Source organism: Tupaia chinensis, unplaced genomic scaffold (genome assembly GCF_000334495.1).
Source record: "Tupaia chinensis unplaced genomic scaffold, TupChi_1.0 Scaffold000032_1, whole genome shotgun sequence".
NCBI lineage: Eukaryota > Metazoa > Chordata > Mammalia > Scandentia > Tupaiidae > Tupaia > Tupaia belangeri.
Genome location: NW_006159462.1, coordinates 1,064,894 through 1,082,594, shown reverse-complemented (window position 1 = coordinate 1,082,594; position 17,701 = coordinate 1,064,894). Strand labels below are relative to the sequence as shown.

Below are 17,701 nucleotides of genomic sequence, written 5' to 3'. Positions count from 1 at the left end.
AGTGAATGTTTTAAAAGGCAGATGTGGATTATATTTCATCACTTCAAATTTGTAATATTCACAAATATTACACTGACTGATTAGAGTTTGGGAAAAAATGGACTTTCATTTTTAAAAAAGCCATAAGTAAAATATAAACTTATTTAGATTTTATAAGTTTATTTTCTTTGCTTAAAAACTTTACTTTCTTAAACTAAATATTGGGTTGTTAGAAGTCATGACATGTTTTTCTGTGCAAAAATACTTCATGACTTTTCCAACAACCCAATAGTTTCCTTATGAAGCATTTTAAAAATCAAAATTGGTCAAATAGCATAAAAAGAAAAACAAACTGAAAATGGAAAATTGTTGCAGTCAGTGATCTAAGACCTCCTTAGTCTTATGGCTTCATATGAAAATAGAATGGCACTAAAGGCTTTCTTTTATTCTTCAGAAAGAGAATGATAAACTTAGCATTTATTTGTATTTTACATTGAATTTCTTCTTTTATATATTTGCTAAATATGTCATACATATCTGTCAGCTGCTATAATTTGTCATTTTGATGTGAGTGCCAAGGAAGTTTGAGACAGTGATGAATTTAAAAGTAAGTTTATATCAAAAACCTTTTGCTGGTTTTCATACAAGTCCCATACATAGTGATAAGTTGACATAATTGATAAATCACAACTAGTAGTTTAAAAAAAAGTATACTATAAGCTTGGTTTAGAGATTAATTCATACATTATTTATTTTCTCTTTTAGCAAAATATAGCAAATTAGTGAAAATGAATTCTATATCATTTGGTTGTAAATATTGTGGCATATCATAGAAAATTAACTTTGAAATGTGTTCTTCCTTTAAAAAGTAATTATTTTCAGGGACCAGGAGTTCACATAATGGCTATGTCACTGGACTCCCATGTAGTCAACTGCTGTTTGAGTCCCAGACCGAGTGGCTTAAACTCATACTGGGCACATTTGCATATGTACCCAAGATCCCGAGAGGGGAATGGAAGAGAAGGGATTGCAGCATAGCCATCCTCCCTGGTTGGTGGGGAGAGTGTTTTCTCACTTTCTATCTCTCTGTCTCTCTGTCTTTCTGGCAAGCACACACACCCTATAGCAAAGACCTCTCCAAAAGAAAGTAATTATTATTTTCTTTAATAGGACACCATTTAGTGTCATAAAAATACATATAGATAAAATATGCAAATCAAATATTTTAATAGCAATAGTAAGCAACCCTGCTGATTTTGATTCAATGAATACACATACAGAATCAGATCAAACTTGTTTTCTCCATAAAGAAATAATTATGTCTTCAAATTCTATTTTCAGCTTTAATACTGATTTTTAGAAATTATCTCCATATCACTTAGGAAAATACAGTTTATAAAACAGATTTTCTCTCTCACTCTTTCTCTCTCCTCTAAATATATGTATCTTATATATATAGTTATATATGTAAAACATTTGTAAAATGTATATACAATGTATAAAACATTTACATATATATATATAAAAACATCACTGCTTGTGATATAAAATTTGTGAAAGACATGAACTGAAAACTTACTATAAATCTAAAGAGGCAAAGAGCATGTGAAAAATGATGGTAATATAGCAAATTCATCATTAGTACTATTCTTATGCTTAAAAGTATTTTTGACATATGGGTAGGAAATTTGACAGAAGGATTTTCTTAGCTTAACAGACATGAAAAATAACTATGAAATGAGATCAAGGCAATTAAAAGGATAGGTGTATGGATGACAGATTTATCAAATGAAAGTTTTCAGACAGTAGCTTATTAATGTAAGAGTTAAGAATCTATACCATTTTTGATTATGCTCAATTAGAGGAAGATTTGAGATATGAGAGCAACAGATGGAATACTGTACATAATATAAATATCCAGTTTAAATTTTTTTTCTTTTAACATAATTTATAAAGCAATTCCATCTGTATAGAGTTAAATGTTTCACATTATTAGTTTAATTTAATAAACTATCCTGAAAGACTATTTAGTTAAATTTCAATTAACTTTAAATTTTTAAAATTATGACCCTGAATTATTTCATTTTGCTCTGCTCACTCCAGATGACATAAAATTATGCTAACAACAGCAGTAACTTAAACCTTATACTCCAACAAACCATACAGGTCATTTCACACGTTGTTTACAAAGACAATGAAGAATGTTAGTCACATAATGTTATTTTCTCATAGAGGTGTACTTAAAATTTGTATCAAGTATGTACTACATTTTCAATGTTCAGTCATAAAACTATCATTGAGATATCCAGTCCCCAATTGGTAAATAAAATTAACCATAGTTGATGGTGAAATACATGTGTGCAACCCAGTGCTACATAAATGTTTCTTCTTTATAAAAATATGTTGGGGCCAGCAGGTGGCATGGTGGTTAACCCAATGGACTCCTACATAACCAACTGCAGTTCGAGCTATGGACCCACCAGCTTAAAGCTCACACTGGCTGTATGTGCATGCACACCCAAAATCCCAAAAGGAGAATGTAGGAGAAGAGACTGTGGTGTGACCATCTGCCCTGGGTGGGGGGTGATTTCTCACTTTCCCTCTGTCTTTCTCTGTCTCTCAGGCAAGTGCATGCATACTGGGGTGAAAATAAAAAATAAAGAGAATGTTGTAGACAATTATAATAGCTCAGTTTAGAAGATATTCTAAACATTTATGTGACTTTTGAATATTTAACACCTATTTTGATTTTTTGATAACAAGTCTGTTCAAATTAGTTTATATAACTCTGTTTAGTTTTTGTTGTCTCTTAAAAAAATCCTTCCTTTTATATGTCATAAACTAGATAAAAAAATCAATATAATCAATATAATCTATTATCAAATTTTACTAGAAATTTGAATTAGTACTATGATCACTGAAAGTTTTCAAAAGATTTCATGGGAAATTTTTTTAATCACAATATGAAAAAATGAACACTTTCAATTATGATTAAGGTTTTCATTATAGCATTTGATAAGAGGTATTAAAAAGTAACATCACTATATAGAAAATGCTGGAATACTATTTATTACAAAATTAGTTATGTCTACTAAAGTACTTATTAGTTGGTGTCAAAAATAATAAAATGTAGATGCCCAAGTGATTAGAAAATAATAAATTATATTGCCGTATTAAAACAATTCCGGGAGCTAACAGGTGGCATAGTAGTTGAGGCGCTAGACTCCCACATGGCAGAACACGTATGAAATCCTGAACCTGGAGGCTTGAAACTCATGCTGGGGGTGTGTGCATGCATGCCCAAAATCCCAGGAAGAGAATGGAGGAGAAGGGATTGTGGTATGGCTATCCCTCCTGGGGGATGATTTCTCACTTTCTCTCTCTGTCTCTCTTTGTGTTTCCAGTGAGCACATGTGCCCTGCAGAAAAAACAAAAACAAAAACAAAAACACCTCTCTTATAAATAAATAAATAAACCAGGAGTTCATTATTTTCTAATTATGTCTTAATAGGAAATTTAGTCAGTTAGGTCAGCCCAAAGGTTTGTTAGTTGGGGTTCAAAGGTACATGTCTACATGGTGGAACCCAGAACAAGCCAAACCCTCTTCTTTTAAACTTACTTCTAGGGTTGTTGTTTGCTTGCTTATTCAGCAGCTTTGTTTTGGCAATTATCCTCTGTGTCTTGTGTGTCATTAATTTCTTTCTAGTATGTCTTACCCATTATTTTCCATAAAGTCACATGGTTAGCTCTCTTAGGGTAAATGCAGACTCTTATCTCTTGACTCTGCATTTCTTGCTCCATTCCCTCTGGTGATCCTTTTAGAAAAAGCTCTCAACTTATATATACTTTTCATGTCTACCTTCTTCATTTCTGATATCACCTTTTTGAATGTACTTTAATTAGGGTTTTGCCCTTACCATTTAATTGAGTTTATGTTTGGCAAAGTCACCAGTGATCACATCATTGCCAGGTCTAAAGATCGATTCTTAAAATCTTCTCATTAGAATTTATCACACCCTATTTTTTATTTATTTATTTATTTTTTTTAACCTCTCCTTAAAACATATACCCCATAGCAAAACTTAAAGAAACCCAAAAAATTGTGGTCATGCCATTTTTTTATGATAGAACCACGGTGTATTTAACTTCATAGAAGGATATTGAGTGAAGGACCAGCAGATGGCTTCACGGTTACGTTGCTGAACTCCCACAGAGTCAAGCTCAGTTTGAGTCCTAGACCTGGCAGCTTTAAATTTATGCTGGGCGCATGTTGGCGTGTGCCCAGGATACCAAGAGGGGAATGGAGGAGAAGGGATTGTGGTGTGGCCATGCTCCCTGAGGGGTGATTCCTCCTTTCTGCTTTTCTTTCTCTCTGTCTCTTCTTGTCTCTGTGGCAAGTGTATACATTCTACTATAATGTTCTTAAATATTGTAAATTATTGACTTCTGAAAATATTTGAGTTAAATAGTTTTCCAGTGACTACACTGTGATGTGACTGAGCCTGCTATGGCCATTTAAATTCTAGTGATACCTTTAGCTAGTTTTGCAGCTTCCATTAGGTCTCTATTGGGGGAAATAATGAGTAGCATTGGTGCTAAACATACAATTCTTTTTTTTTTTTTTCAAGGTTTTTGCTATAGGGCACGTGTGCTCACCAGACAGACAGAGAGGGACAGAGAGACAGAAAGCGAGAAATCACCCCCCAGAGGGGATGGCCACGCCGCAATCCCTTCTCCTCCATTTTCCTCTCGGGATCTTGGGCACGCACGCACATGTGCCTGGCATGAGTTTTAAGCCATCGAGTCAGGGACTCGAACCGCAGTCGACTACATGGGAGTCCAGCGACACAGCCATTACACTAACTGCTGGTCCCAAACAACAGTTTTTATGCATGCAAGGGGTCTTTCACCTAGGATATAAACCTGAGACCCAGACCACCAGGTGGCAACTCATTCTGAGACCCCTTCCACTTGGGGGCTCTTTCTTTATCCCTTGCTGTTTCTCAATAAACCACTTGCCACCCCTTCTCTGTGTCCAGCACTCTAATTCTTCGTGAGTGGGAAGATAAGAACTTGGTCAGCTTACAGCTCAAGGGTTAGCACCAGAGTTGGGCCTGATCATCCCAACTTCTCATATTGTTACCTTATATTCTTATGAAGAATGTATCTGCATTCTATTTTCCATCGTTTTCTTCATGGGCATGAAACTATTTTATTTTTGAACAACAAACCCAGTGTGAATGTATTTTATGTATTCATAATCAAGATTATCTTTTTATTTCTGCTTCTTGTTTCTTTCTGCTATTGAATCTCCTGGAATCTCTTTGTCCCTTTCTTCATTAATAGTATAGAGGACACCCATGAAGAACATTTCCTCTTGATTGGATAAATAAATCTTGTGCTATATTGATTGCTACAGTAAATGCTTATGTTAACCAAAGAACTGGAATCTTAAATAATCACACAGTCTATGCATAAATTAGTTCATTTTCTTCTTTATATAAGTTCATTTATTATTAACACATTATAAAATGAGTGTTAAAATATAAAATTAAGGCATTTGAAGTTAGATGCTGATAATTTATAAACTATTCTTTATATAATATTACAATGAAGTATTTTTAGAAAATACTTGGGAGAGTGTTAGATATGAGTACTTAAAATATTTTTAAATCAGGACTAGCAGTTAGCGTAATGGCTATGTTTCTGGACTCCCATGTAGTCGACCACGGTTCGAATCCCGGACCCGGTGGCTTAAACTCCCGCCATATGCGTGTATGTGTGCGTGTACAAGATCCCAAGAGGAGAATGGAGGAGAAGGGACTGTGGCATGGCCATGACCCCTGGGGAGTGATTTCTTGCTTTCTATCTCTCTCTTTTTCTCTGTCTTTCTGGCGAGCGCATGCACCCTATAGCATAAACCTCTCCAAAAAAAAAATTAAATCTATATTTCCAGGTTTAAAATTCAGTATTTTTTAGTGTTTTCTCTGTATTTAGAATATATTATGACTTTGATTTTATGACCTCTTTTCATCCATAGGATGAAACATGTTAACTGTATTATTTTTCATTGGCACAAAATAATGACTACAAAGCCAATAAACATTAAGAATATTTTTTCTAATTGGTAACTAGGTAGTACAATTTTTAGAGTTTCAACATTTTCAACTTACTATGAATCAAACAGACTCATTACCTTCCTATAAAATCTTCTACCTTTAACTTTTCATAGTTGTCAAGGTAAGTTCATAGAAATATTATCACATATTCTTTTCTTACTTTCCAGTGACATTCTCCATTTTATAACTTGAAATGAAACATAAAAAAACAAATAAAAAATAAGTGAAAAATTAGAGCTCAAGAAAGGAAGGAAGTTTTCATTGTATATTAGTAACAGAGCTGGGATTCAAATCTCAGTCTTAATTTCTAGTTCAATTCTCTTTCCAGTATGTAACGGTGTAACTTAAAATATGTAGGTTACTGCATTTGTATAGTCTAAGGTGAGATTGTTGTTCACTATTTGTAGCACTGAAAAAGATACGGTGTCAGTGTCTGTTGTCCACTAACTCTTCTTGCTACTCCCAATAAAATGCATGATCATAAATGAATTGAAAAATAAGAAAATCTCGTCAGCATCATCTCTAATTCTTCCAGTTGCCTACTTGAAAGCAATCTTAAACTTTATTTCTAATTCTTTTATTCCACTATTTCTCAATAAATTATTTTTGAATAAATATTTGGGTAAATAAATTAATATCACATGATCCTTCATGAGATGACTTTGTGTTTTGCTAGAAAATAAATATGATCTGAATTGTTAGAGCTAAAAGAAATCTGAAAGTTTCAGGAAACAAAGAAGTCTCAATATTTCCATATAATTTTCAATTTTACATCTTATTTTTTAAAAAATGAGAAGGTCGTCTCCATTTTAGACATCTAAAAGTTCAATTAAGCCTCACTCTCTTTGGCCAGATGATGAGTTCCATTATTTAATGTTGTAAAGGAAGATCTAAAGCCACACTTAAAACTTGGTGGTATTTAATAGCCTTTCTCCTGGTCAAATTCATTTTTACGTTAATGGAGCATTTTGTTGAAACTAATGGATCATTAGTCTCCTGTGAATAGAAGGTTCTGGTAGCAGTCTTCACAAATGATTCAAATTTAGATGTAGTGTTGGAACATTATAAGCCATCTTTATAATACCTTTATAAAATTCTTAGTGAATTATGGAGTGCTCAGGCTAGCTGTACACTGGGAATATTTTCAATGCATGCATATCTAGGGTTTTCATGATATTATTTAATCTACTGAGTACAGGTTTCTTTATTTTTCCTTAAAAGACTAGACTTAAAAGAGATAATAAGTTATTTTTTATATTTAAATATTAATTCTTTAGTTTGTACTAAGAACCTTCAGAAAAATTTAGAGGGATAAAACTATAAGAATTAGCTTTCAGCTATTTTATTTTCTTGTCAGACAAAAATAGACACAGGCTAGACTTACTATTTCTTCAGTTTTCTAGTAAAATTTTAAGAAAATGAGATTAATTAACAATTAAAATTTAATTAAATGTAATTTTTTGAGAGATGTTTATGTAGGGCACATGCACTCACTAGAGAAATGGAGAGAGACAGAGAGACAGAAAGTGAGAAACCACCCCCCCCTAAGGGTGATGGCTGCACTACAAATCTCATGTTTGATAAAGTCTCTTTACAATCTAAATGATGTATCGTGATTAAATGTATAAATAATTTTATGAATGAATAAATAAAAGTTAATCAGATTTTTAAGGGATTCTTTCATCTCAAGTATAATAGTCTAATGGGGGGGGAAGAATAAATGTCACTTTATGGTGAAAAATTTAACTTGTAATATTTGAGCACAACATAATGAGTGCTGATTACACCTCAAATTTATCTGCAGGAGTATTTTAAGAGAATGTATCTAAATTATTTTACATGCATACTGAAATCCCTACGAATTCTGACCAGGAAGTACCAAATGTATTTATTTATTTATTTATTTTATGAGAGAGAAGAGAGGAAGAGAGACAGAAATTGTTTTGAAAGCGTCTCACCATTGTGATCCTCTGTCACAACTTCACAGTTAGTGGGGATTACAGGTGCACATTGCAGTGTCTGGCATGCTTGGGTTAGTCTTGTGTCTAAACCCAGCACTCCCATGTGGTTGTATAGCTTGTGCCATTACAGCTGTGCAATATTTTTAAATTTTCATATAAAGACATGAAAACCCTGTCAAATGAGTCAAGGAAATGGTTAGATCACGGAGAAATGAGGTCACTAAAGCTAATGCATTTTTACCTCTTCATCTCCTGACAAGTCTCTAGTGCAGGTGTCACAAATTTTTATGTCATCTTAGTTTATATAAATGAATGCTCCAAATATACCCCAGCAGTTTCCATAAGGGAAGTATTTTTGGAAACCAGGTTATTTAAGTTATTTAAATAATTATTTAGATAACATGTTTCTAAACTTACTGCTCAAGATGGAAACCTCAATATAAATTCAGGTAAAGGAATTTCTTTTACTTTAAAAAAAGAAACTACATGTAAATAAACCTTCATAATTACTTTAATTAAGAAGGTGATATTAACTTCAGTATCATTCTCTCATGCTTCTTTTAAAACAGATTAAGTGAAAGTTAAGGTGAGAAAACTCCATATATAACTCTGATTTAAGAATTCTAATTGTGTAGTCAGTATGTTTACTTGGTCACATGCCAAGTAAACACTTGGAATAATTTAACTAATTTAGTTTGAATATACCTTTATATTTATTTCTATCTATGGAATGCTTAATTTTCCTATTATTTCTCTTCTATAACTATAAATAAGGAATTGATAATCAATAAGCTAGTAACTATTTAAAAATGAAATATTTTTATGTTTATAAATACAGCAAGCTCCTTAACTGGAGATATGCTTAATTCATTATTGATTCTTAGTCGTATTTTACACATATTAAATACTGAATAATTTGTAAGAAACACAGCAGAAATAGGTAATCTATTTACTCTTCATATACATTTTTTAAAGCTTTTTTCTTGTTTAGCTTAATTACTACCTAGTAACCCCTCTAGTATGTAGAGTAAAATACTCATACTTTCTCAATCTTTTATAATTTATCTTCTATTTATTTATTCAGTGATCAATTCTGACCTTCTTAAATATGGCTCCTTTCCCCATTGGCTGGTAACTAATGTCTTGGTTTTAGTTGTGATGCTGGAAGCAACATTTACTTTACTATATTTTTTTATCTAACTAAATAAGACCAGTGTTTTCTGTTATATCGAGAAATCCCTTTTGACATTACCATGTTTCTCACCTATCATATCTAATCTCTAACGTGCTAAAGAGTTTTTGAATGTATTCCTTGCATTTTTCTATATTTAGTTCATCAAACACTGAGTCTGTTTGGTCCCCATCTCCTTCAATTCTGCCTCTCTCATAAACCCTCTCGTCTTTTCCGTTCAAACTACACTGTATCTGCAGTGTTATCTTTTTAAACTGCAAGTCTGTTTATGCCACAAAAAAGTTAAGCCATTAATAGTTTCTCTGTTGTTTCAGAATTGAAATAAAAAGTGTTAAGATGGCCTAGAACTCACTACAAAAGCTGATTATTATGAGTTTTTTGTTGTTCCCCTTCATTTTACTGTGCTATATTTATTCTAGACTTTTTTGCAGTTTTCTTGAGATCCTTTCTTTTCAACTGTAGGACCTACTCTACTTCAGTAGCCATAAACTCTAGTAAGCAAGAATGTAGTTTTTTTTTTTTTCCTTATAATTTTTTAATGGACTAAATTTAAATATCATAAACTCCCTTATTGCATGGGAAAACAGAAACAGTATGGGAATTCTTCTTTATTACCTGCTACCAGAGGAGGCCTCTCTGGGGTGTCAGGAAGGAATTCTTAGGGATACAATTACATGTAATCTTTCTTTACACCTCTCAGACATTCCCCAATGCCAAGCCCAGAAAACCATTGACCTTGCCTGTTTACCTCTTTTTTGTACTCCTAGTACCTAAAACAGAAATATAAAAGAAGGAATAGTTGTTCTGTTTATTTGATTGTGTTTATATTTTGGATGAAAAAGTAGTTTGTGTTTATCAGTAAACATCTTTTTTAAAGCAAACATACACCTCTTCTGTACTTTGTCTGTTTCTATATATACATATAGAATCACAGTCCTCTTTCCATGTTGGTCATCAGCCCATTCATCATTTAAACTTGTCTTTAAAATAGTGCTTTCTGGGACCAGGAGTTGGCGTAATGGCTATGTCGCTGAACTCCCTTGTAGCTGATTGCAGTTTGAGTCCCAGACCCAGTGGTTTAAACTCACACCGGGTGCATGTGCCTGCGTGCCCAAGATCCTGAGAGGAGAATGGAGGAGAAGGGATTGCGGCGTGACCATCCCCCCTGGGGGGTGATTTCTCGCTTTCTGTCTCTCATTCTCTCTGTCTTTCTGGCAAGTGCACGTGCCCACCTCATGCACACACACAAAAATTAGTGCTTTCTTTCGTCAATGCTATCATCATATATTAGTTGTTTTTTATTTTGTTTGTTTCAGAAACAAGGCCTACCAAGACTTACTTTTACTTATGACTAGAGTTGTCACATTAAATACTTAAAGTCGAGAAAAATATAATGTAACAGTGCAATGGTAAATAATTTTGAGAAGCCAGAGAATTTATATACAACATAAGGCAGTTGAATTTTAAAAGTGTTTATCCAACAAAAATCTCTAGGTCAATTGTATGCGTGTATCACAAGATTTTCACTACTGAAAATGATCAATGACTATCAGTATATATGTTGCAATTAGATTTTTAAAAAAGGAAAAGTGCAATGAAGAATGGATTCCTAGTGTAAATAACTGTTGCAATAGATAACAAAAATTGATGGGGAGGTAGATAGCTATGAACTTAGATTTGCTTCAGGAATTATCTTTCCCCTTATTGTATGGAACATTTTGGGGAGTGCATATGCCCCCAATGTTTCCATGCCAAATACCCACTGTCCTTTAGCTAAATTCCATAAAACCTTAAAGAGAATTTTCATAGAGTATCCCTTAATATATAATATAAATATGTTTTGTTCCTAATGCAAACTAGCAATTAAGCTGATTTGTTAGCAATTGCAATTACATTCTTTTAAGAAAAAAAAAATTTGTTTTAGACAATTCAAGATTTTAACACTATACTGGACTTAAAATAAGTATGTTTAACAATTAATCTCCTCCACATGTAGATATATAAAAAATAGTGACTATAAACATTGTAACAATTTAGTTTTAATCTAAAATTTTCCTTATCTTTGTAAAATGGTATATATGAAATGGACAATTTATGTTTTGTCTCAATTTTTAAGCACTGTGTATAACACTTCTCCTGAAGAGTTTTAGTTCAGAAAAACAATTTAATGCCTCATTAAATTCTCACCCTTTAGAAGATATCCCACATTTAAAAAAAATTAGCTGCTTTACATGTTCATTCATATCACTAGGATAAATTAGACTTCTGACACTTTGTTCCATTAATGTCTTTTGAGAGTCAGATGCAATGTTGTCTATCTTAAATTTTTTTCTAAGCTTCTTTAAAAATATAGTTCTGCCTCTTTATTGCCACATTGTCAGATACATGCAGAAAATAATATGATCTATACCAAGAAAACTTCAGTCATTTGTAAATGTAAAAATGTAATTTTTGATTTTATTATATTTCAATTGTATAATGATTATTAATAGAAGGGTTGAAGCATAACTCTACCTGTGCTGATTGCTACTAATTTAATTCAGTTATATTAATAACAGAAGGTATATAAATAATATGTGCTACTAATAAATTTATTAGGAACCTATCTGTAAAAAAGGAAGCAACAATCCAGTGAAGTTACTTTTAAATGCATAAAGAACACATTAAAATGTTATGAATAAATAATACTTTCAGAAATCTTCTCATAAAAGCAATGAGAACACCAGCAAAATTGTCAAAATATTTTTTCAGAACTTTAAAAATTAATCAAACACTTATAAACAATCTGAAGAATGCTCATTCAAGAAAAATGATCTAATCTACTTAAAAACAATAAATTTTGTCACAGATTAACTTGTCCTACTTTCATTCCCATTTTCCTGGGTCCATAATAGCTGTGAAAAGCAGCGACTTAACTGATATGGGAAGGGGAATAACCTCTTTAGAGCTCATGAAAAATCCTCATACCCAGAGAATTATCCCTGTTTTTACAGTTCTGATAACTCCCTCCAAAGATCTTATTTACCACTTTGTCATTCTTTGACCTGATCCAGACCTTCTCAGCAGGTAGTAGCCTATTCCCAGGACACTTGTAAAAAAAATCAATAAATGAAAATAAAGTAGTACATGTTTAACATACTGGCTGCCTATTCCCAGGACAGTTGTAAAAATAACTAACTAACTAAAAATAAAGTAGTAGATGTTTAACATACTGGCTGCCTGAGGCAGTGATAACCAGATGGGATAACTAAAAGGCTTGCCAAAGACATTTCATCTGGGGAATGAGGTAGCCATTGAAACTTTTGAAATCCTTTAATATAGTCCTGGGGACTTACTAGACAAAGACTTTAAATCAGTTATTATAATTATGCCCAAAGAATTAAAGGAAATGATATCTGAAGCAAAAAAGAAAAGTATGAGAATAATTTCTTACCAAATAGAGAATAGAATGAGGAGATAGGAATTTTAAATAGAACCACATGGACGTTCTGGAGTTGAAAACTGAAATGAAAAATTAACTATTGGATTTTAGCAGAAAATGTGTGCGGCAGAATAAAGTAGTAAACTGAAAGATAGGCCAATTGATATTATCTAACATGAAAACTACAAAGAAAAGAGAATGAATAGAACCTCAAATAATGTCACACAAAACTGTGTGTGTTAGTAAATCCCAATAGGAATATCAAAAGGAAATAAGAACATGAAAGGGAAAAAAAGAATATTTAAAGAAATAATGGGGGAAATAAGGTTCTGAATTATATGGAAAACTTTAATCTACATATCAACTATGATAAATTCAAAAAGCCACACACTTAGACAAATCATAGTCAAGGTGCCAAAACTTTAAACAAAGATAAAAACTTGAAAGCAGTAACAACAATAACTAATTGAATGCAAGGAATTTTCTGTAAGATTAACCTTTGATTTTTCATTAGAAACCATGGAAGTCAAAAGCAGGAGTATGATGTATTGAAAGTTTAAAAGACTATCAGCCAAGAATTTTACATACAGCATATCTATCTTTTAAAAATAAATCAAAATTGAGAGAGCTCATCACTAGCAGGTTTCTCACAGAAATACTGAAAGAAATCCTAGAGATTAGAAAGAAATGACATTAAAAAATAACATAAATCCACACAAAGAAATAAACAACATGACTAAAGATGATCAGCAAATATAAAATGCAGTCTATTTTTTGTAACTTTAAAAATCTTGTATCTGGTTATATAGGCAACTGCATAAGACAGTATTTAAAAACAGAGTTGAAGGCTTATAATGTAAGAATATGTAATGTTATATATGAATACCAGAAAGGAAGATGGAGGTAATGAAGCTATATGGATATTACTGAAAATAAGTTGGCATTCTTCCAAACCAAATTAAATCTATATGTGAATTTTATATTTAGAACAAGTGCAAAAAATTTAGAAATATAGAGTAAAATAAACAAGGAAACTAAAATATCTAGAAAATATACATTTTGCAAAAAATTACAATGAGAAACTAGAGAAACAAAATGGAGTAAAACATATAAAAAAACAAGTATCAAAATGGCAGACCAATGCTAATTAATCAGTACTTACATTCAACATAAATGGATTAGAGACACCAGTATTTTAATCAAAAGGCAAAGACTGGCAAAATAAATTAAAAAAAAAAAATGGCCCACATCACACTGAGGGGTGCTCTCTCTCCTGCCTTTTTGTCTCTCCTTGTCTGTTGAGCACAAGTTGCTCTCTGGGATAGAAAAAGTGCATTGTTTTTCCCCTTTAACTCCAAGTGGAGTTCATACATATTTAGCCTATAATATTTTTGGATATAATGGAGATTAAAGCAATATGGAATAAAGTATGCAAAATAAATTTGAAAAGAAATAAGATTAAAAGATACAAGACTCTTTTTTCCCAGGCAGCTGCCCCAGATGGCAGAGAGGCAGGCACTGGTGCTGAATGGCCCCAATCAACTTCTGGGATGCCTGGTAGCCATCATGGCCATACAGGTGCTGTTGGGCCCAAGGTGGTGGTTTTGCACTATGAGGCAATCAACGTTTCTGGCAATTTCTTTTTCTTTTGGAGAGAGAGTTTTGCTATCAGGCATGTGCACTTGCCAGAGACAGAAAGTGAGAAATCATCCCCTCCCCCCGCCAGAAGGAATGGCCCCTCATACTCCTTTCTCTTCCATTTTCTTCTGGGGACTTTGGGCATGCACACACACATGCCCAGTATGTGTTCTAAGCTGCCATGTCAGGGACTTGAACCGTGGTCAACTATGTGAGAGTCCAGTGACATAACTGTTACACCATCTACTGATCGTCAAGTCTGGCAATTTCTACAGAAACAAGCTGAAGTACCTGGCCTTGTCCCTTAAGTGGATGAACACCAAGCCATTTCATGGCCCATATTACTTCCAGGCTCCACCACTTCTGGGCTCCCCAGCCACACCTTCTGGTGGACCATGGGAGGCATGCCACCCCATAAGACCACCAACGGCCAGGCTGCCCCAAATGCCTGAAGTTCTTCTTTGAGATCACATCCTGCTGCCCTGTAATAAGAAAAAGCTGATGTGGTTCCTGCTACCCTCAGGGTTGTATGACTGATGCCTATGAGAACTTTTGTCTACCTGAGCACCTGGTTCATGAGGTCGGCTGGAAGTACCAGGCAGTGACAACCACCCTGGAGAGGGGGAGGAAGAAAGCCAAGATGCACTACCAAAAGAAGAAACAGCTCAAGAGGCTATGGAAACAGGCTGAAAAGAACGTTGAGAAGAAAATTGGCAAATACACAGAGGTCCTCAAGACTCAGACTCCTACTCTGAGCCCCATAGACTGTTTATTTAAAAAACAAAAACAAAAACAAACGAACAAAATAAACCAAGATCACTTCAATAACTTTTTAAATTCACAAAGACCTATAATAGGTTTTAGCCAAAAATCTATGATACGTTAGACCTTTTTCTAAAAAATGTATGAGTATCATAATTTTCTATATAGGCTGTGAAAGTCTGGGATTTTTTTTCTCTCTTTTATCTTACAGGAAGCAAGAAAGCTTTTCATTCATTTCTCCAGAAAACTATAACAAGTTAATTAATAAATAATAGTTGTGAATTCTGAGATCTTGCGTTATACTTTAGGTACAACATCAGTCTAAACAAAAATCTTGCTTTAATAGTGAAAAATATACCTCATGGTAGGATTTCACATCTTGGCATAAAGAAAAAGTAAGTGTGCAAACACTTCATGGTTAAAAATTGCATGCGAAGAATACATTTCTCTGTTACCATGAATCTATCCCCAAAATCAATTACATTCCCTTAAAAAATCAAAAGGATTTTATACTTTATTGTTACTCGACAATAAGTTATCAATAGAGAAGGGCTGTTAGTCACACAGCACAAATAGAAAGTTTGACAGTAACTTAATCACTTGTATTTATCATAGTTGTTAGCATGATAACTTGATTTTCAGTCATTCTGGCACTGCCCACAGCACTTTTAATCTCTCATTGTAGGTAGTTGTGTTACCAACCAAGTCACAGAAATAGCAGAGTTAACATATTGCAAAAAGGTGACTCCTCAATCTCTGATTTGATATATGCTTACATTTAGACAAACAAAAAATCTTCATTAGGCTGATATTTTATTCTGCTTATCATGCTAAATGTACATGAAGATGTCTCTTAAAAATAAAGCTAACTCAGAGGGACCAGCAGTTAGTGTAATGGCTATGTCGCTGGACTCCCATGTAGTTGACCGCAGTTCGAGTCCCAGACCTAGTGGCTTGAACTCACGCTGGGTGCATGTGCGTGCGTGCCCAAGATCCCGAGTGGAGAATGGAGGAGAGATTGCGGCGTGGCCATCCCCTCTGGGGGGTGATTTCTCACTTCTATCTCTCTGTCTCTGTCTGTCTGGCGAGCGCACGCGCCCTATAGCAAAAACCTCTCCAAAAATAAAAAAAATTTAAAAAATAAAGCTAACTCTAAAGTAATGAGTTTTTTTAGATCCAAGTAACATATGTTTTTTTTAGTATATTAACATTAAATCATTTAGTTTCCATCTTTTTCTTTTTTTTTTTTTTTTTGAGAGGTTTTTGCTATAGGGCGCGTGCGCTCGCCAGACAGACAGAGAGAGACATAGAGACAGAAAGCGAGAAATCACCCCCCAGGGGGGATGGTCACGCTGCAATCCCTTCTCCTCCATTCTCCTCTCGGGATCTTGGGCACGCACGCACACGCGCCCGGCGTGAGATTTAAGCCACCGGGTCCGAGACCCGAACCGCGGTCGACTACGTGGGAGTCCAGCGACATAGCCATTACGCTAACTGCTGGTTCCCTCATCTTCTTTATTACATATGGTATTTCTTATTTTAAATTCACAGTTCAGTTACTCAACACTGAGGAAAAGTTCATGTATTTTATTTTCATAATACAATGATAGTTGTATTATTTTCATAATACATCATAAGATGTATATTTACCAGTAAGTAAGATGTATATTTGCCAGTCTAAAATTGTGTGCATCGAAATATACATATGTATATATATTTGGTTATTTTTCACATGAGCAGTTATCTTGCTCCCAAAATCTAGTATTCAGTGCACATCAGGTCCAATCAGGAAAAAAATAAAGTAAAAAAACAGCTCTTTTCTGGTGTCAGCATGGATGCTTTTCTGAAAACGTCAGTGATGTGTGTCAGAGGACAGGATAGAATCCTCCCACTCAAATTTTATTTTACTTTTTGAAGTGACATTTATTCTTTGGCGTTTCTAATACTTAATGCTTTAGGTACAACCTCTTTTATTGAGAGAGTTTAGAGTGTTTTCCTTTTTGAAAACTGTATTTCCTCACTCACATTTTGCAACTTAGCCTTTTCGCTTCAGACATTCCTTTTTCAGCAGACTCTAGGTAGGCATCCAAATATGTAACACTTAGAAATAACATTTGAAGAAACTTCAGGATGATTACATGGTAGATCTATAATCTAGTGTGTAATCTAATGTTACTTGTTAATAGTTAACATTCTACAAATTCTTTTTGTGAAAAGATATTTGTGATAAAATAGATCAACACAGATGTAATTTTTTTCTTCCTTTATCTCTTTAGACGCCCACTGCTAGGCGCCTTAAATTTGTGTCAGATATGAATTGCTTTCTACAATCTCAGCTTTAAGCGGAACATAGCTATTATTACCATTGATTGAGCAAAAACTAAATTTATCTACTCTCTTCATGTTTTCCCCAAGTTTTGCAGAGAAGGAAACAGTCCACGTATGTTTTCTTCTTGTTATTCTTAATTTGAGATCAGAAAAGTCCCAGCATTTCAGAATATTTTCTGCTTTTTTTCTGGTCACCTTCCCTAGAAGCCTAAAGAGAATGCAAACTACTTGCGTGTAGGAAAAAGAAAAGAGGAAATACATGGAAAAGAGGCTAAACAATATAGACGACATCCTGAAAATA

General features: G+C 33.7%; 1 protein-coding gene and 1 pseudogene across 1 annotated transcript in view; both read left to right on the top strand.

Moving 5' to 3' along the window:
• CSMD3 (CUB and Sushi multiple domains 3) overlaps nt 1-17,701 on the top strand; it is a gene marked incomplete at its 3' end in the record, with an annotated part of 1,277,483 nt that overhangs the window by 195,008 nt on the left and 1,064,774 nt on the right. The window lies entirely within an intron of this gene.
• LOC114007634 (60S ribosomal protein L13a-like) lies at nt 14,173-17,414 on the top strand (annotated as a pseudogene).